A 4000-nucleotide genomic window follows, 5' to 3' on the forward strand; every position below is an offset into this window, starting at 1 on the left:
TACTAACAACCAAACGAGCAAGATGAGCCGAATGGCTTCCTCTCGTTTGTAAACTTTCTTATGTTCTTATGTTCTTATGTGTGTTTCCAGCTGTGTATGTGTCTGAGGCTGTGTGTCCTTGGGGCTGTGTGTGTGTGTTTTGGGCTGTGTGTGTCTGAGGCCGTGTATGTGTCTGGAGCTGTGTGTTGTGGCTGTGTGTGTGTATGTGTGTGTGTGTGTGTGTTTGTTTTTTTGTGTGTTTGTGTGTTTGTGTGTGTGGTGTGTGGTGTGTGTGTGTGTGTGTGTGTGTGTGTGTGTGTGTGTGTGTTTGTGTGTTGTGTGTGTGTGTGTGTGTGTGTGTTGTTGTGTGTGTGTGTGTGTGTGTGTGTGTGTGTGTAACCCTGACCATGTTTTCAGCTGTGTTTGCGTCTGAGGCTGTGTGTCTTTGGGGCTCGGTGTGTATCTGAGGCTGTTTGTGTGTCTGGAGCTGTGTTTTGGGCTGTGTGTGTGTTTGTTGGGGGCTGTGTGTGGTGTGTTTGTTTGGGCTGTTTGTTTATCTGTTTGTGTCTGAGACTGTGTGTGTGTGCAAATGTGTTGGGGTTGTGTTTTGTCTGGGCTGTTGTTTGGGGGTTGGTTGTGTGGCTTTGTGGTTGTGTTTTTCCTGTGTGTGGTTTGACCCACAGTGTGTGTCGACACACGGGGGTCCAAACACACACTGTGTTTGTTGTTTGTGTGTGTGTTTGTGTGTGTGTCTGTGTGTGTTTCTGTGTCTGTCTGTATGTTTTCAGCTATGTTTGCATCTGAGGCTTTGTGTCTTTGGGGCTGTGTGTGTGTCTGAGGCTGTGTGTGTGTCTGGAGCTGTGTTTGTGGCTGTGTGTGTTTGAGGCTGTGTGTGGGTGTGTTTGTTTGAGGCTGTCTGTTTATCTGTTTGTTCTGAGACTGTGTGTGTTTGAGGCTGTGTGTGTCTGGGGCTGTGTTGTCTGTGTGTGTGTGTGAGGTTGTGTGTGTGTTTTGGGCTGTGTGTGTGTGTTTGTTTGGGATTCTGTGCGTGTCGAGGTTTCTGTTTGTGTTGTCTGAGCCAAACTCCGGTGTTTGTCTGTGTCCTGGGCTGTGTGTTGTGTTTGAGCTGTTTGTTTGGTGCCTGTCGTGTGGTTGGGATCAAATGGTGTCTGTGTGTGTTTGTGGACTGTGTGTGTGTTTTAGGCTGTGTGTGTGTCTGAGGCTGTATGTGTTTGGGGCTGGGCCTGCTGTGTTGTCTGTTGTTTGTGGTTTTTGTGGGGGTGTGACTGTCTGGACACCACAGACTGGTGTTGTGTGTCTGAACAAGGTTGGGTGTGTGTTTGTTTGACCTGTCAGTGTCTGACACACTGTGTGTGACACACGGTCTGGTCTGCTGTGTGTGGTGTGTGTGTGTGTGTCTTAGGCTGGGGCTGTTTGTGTGTCTGTGTGTATTCTGTGTGTGTGTCTGGGGCTGTGTGTCTGGAGCTGTGTTTGTGTCTGAGGCTGTTGTGTGTTTGTGTGTGTGTTTGTTGTGTGTGACTTGTGTGAACTCCGGTATACACACAAACCCCGCCCAGACACACACACAACATAGACCCCGCACCCATACTCGACACTGTGTGCATCTCTTACAGGTGTCTGGAGACTGTACAGTTGTGTGCTGTGACAATGTGTACTGGGGACACGATGTGTGTGGGTGTGTTGGTGTGGGTGGAAAACCTGACCACCACACAATGACACACACACTGGGGCACACACAAAAGTCTACACACAACGGGACACACCCCAACATACTACCTATGTTTATCACCGACACACACGTGACACCCAACAACACCTGGGTGTGTGTGTGTGTGTGTGTTGTGTGTGTGTGTCTGTCAGCTGTGTTTGCCTCTGGGGTTGTGTCTGGTGTGTGTTTGTGGTGTGTGTGTGTGTGTGTGTGTGTGTGTGTGTGTGTGTGTGTGTGTGTGTGTGTGTGTGTGTGTGGTGTGTATTCTTGTGTCTGAGGTTCTGTGTGTGTCTGGTGCTGTGTGTGTGTTTTGGGCTGTGTGTATCTGAGGCCATGTATGTTTGGGGCTGGGCCTGTGTGTGTGTCTGGGGCTGTGTGTCTGCGTGTTTGGGGCTGTGTGTGTTCCTGTGCTTTTCTGTGGGTTTAAATCTGTCTGTTTGTCTCTTTTCCAGTTTAATTAGGGACCTGGCTGGTCTGGAGAGATTTCTTTTCATTTTAATCTTCCAATAAATTTAAGATATAAACCCAGCTCTGCAACCTTGCTATATTTTAATAACGCCTGAATTAAATCAAGAGTGAAAAAGGGAAACGGCATATCGCCATCTGTCGGTTCAGCGGAGAACTGCGCATCATAATTAAATGAAATGTTTTTCTTTGTTTTCGGGGAAATGTTGCATTCTTGTACCGCGTGGTATTCCTGCTTTCATAACATAGACCTTTACTCCCTCGTTTTCACTTCTGTATGAAAGTAATATTCTAGTTAAGCTAATAGATTCGCTATTCCAGTTTCCTGAGGGGATTTCAACTGAGAACCGCGCAGCGTCGCCTGTTGATTACAAGTGGAATTACAACGGCTTATCTTGAAGAAGTCGTTGTTCTAGTTCAGTTATTTATTCACAGACCAGGTCTAATGTAATATTAGCTTTTCGATACCACAGTGAATTAGTCGGTATGTTTCTTTATATTTACCAAGAAGGCACGAAAAAGGCTACTTTTGTGACAGCTGTATTTGTGTCTTATTAGCAGTTTCGATTTTATTTTGAAAGTCAGTTAACTGATTTATTTATCCACAGTTTCCTGTCATGTTGCAGTTATTTAGAAAATTGCATTTATTCCTTTGAAAATCGCCTGAGAATCAAAGCTTAAAACGCGTAAAATGGTTAATTGTGAGCATTTATAGCGATGAACAACAAAGCGATGCGATTGGCTGAAACTGGTAAAATATTTGCATATCAGACTTCATTGTAAACGGGTCTCTTATTTTATTAATCGCAGAACATGAGGGCGCACATTAAACGCTGTTTGTTCCCATGTGAAGAATATTGTTGTGTGCGCGGTATTGCGATATTTATTTATTTAATTATTTATTTATGCTATTCGTAATTTGGACACCAGAACTTCAATATGGCTCAAGTTTAGGGGGGTGGCCGGGACCTGAGCTTTTTTTGTTAAATGGATTTTTAGCTCTTTTAGTATTTGTCTAGAAGGCTTTCTCTTCAGAGGAAGCCTGTTTGTTAGTTTGAAAAGCGGATGAATTGTTTGGGTTTGGCGTTCTGCGTATTGCGTTCAGTGTTACGCAAGATAAAGAACTCCGAAGTCTGCGGAGAACATAGCAAAAAAATCTGTTGTTTAATGCCTTTTTTATAGTTACATCAAGAGCCAACAGCGTGGCTTTAGCGGCAGTAAATTCATACACGTGCGAGAGTCCAGTAGGGATTGAAAACTACGTTGAGAGCATTGTTCCTCAGTAGTGTGATTGTTGCAGAGTGCATGTTTTATTTACAGTTGGCTGTAGTGCTAGGCTTGCAGTTAAAATGTTTCTGTTGTAGGTATGCTGTTGTCAAGCAAAAGAATTAAAACAACTGTCCAAAAATACAACAATTTACTTTTTCAACCCAGTAACATTTTATACAGCAAGGCTGTTTGTGTGTGTGTGTTTGTGTGTGTGTGTGCGTCTGAGGCTGTGTGTGTTTGGGGCTGTATGTGTTTTTGGGGCTTTGTGTGTGTCTGAGCCTATGTGTGTGTTTTTGGGTTGTGTGTCTGGAGCTGTGTTTGTGGCTGTCTGTTTATCTCTTTGTGTCTGAGACTGTGTGTGTGTTAATGTGTTTAGCTGTGTGTGTGTGTGTGTGTTTGTGTTTGTCTGTGTGTCTGTGTGTGTGTGTGTGTTTGGGGCTATGTGTTTGTTTGGGGCTGTGTGTGTGTGTGTGTGTGTGTGTGTGTGTGTGAGGCTGTGTGTGTTTGTGATACGCCCGACACATGTCTGAAAACCCCGTGTTTGTGTGCTGTCGTTAT

The 4000-nt window shown here is 44.7% G+C and overlaps 1 non-coding gene across 1 annotated transcript; it reads left to right on the forward strand.

Annotated features, from left to right (window-relative positions):
• Positions 1 to 3161: 3161 nt before the first annotated feature.
• Positions 3162 to 3219, forward strand: LOC121309308. Its single transcript, XR_005948627.1, has one exon. It is a non-coding gene; the product is annotated as a U7 small nuclear RNA (small nuclear RNA).
• Positions 3220 to 4000: the final 781 nt, after the last annotated feature.

Source organism: Polyodon spathula, unplaced genomic scaffold (genome assembly GCF_017654505.1).
Source record: "Polyodon spathula isolate WHYD16114869_AA unplaced genomic scaffold, ASM1765450v1 scaffolds_1177, whole genome shotgun sequence".
In the NCBI taxonomy this organism is placed as follows: Eukaryota; Metazoa; Chordata; class Actinopteri; order Acipenseriformes; family Polyodontidae; genus Polyodon; species Polyodon spathula.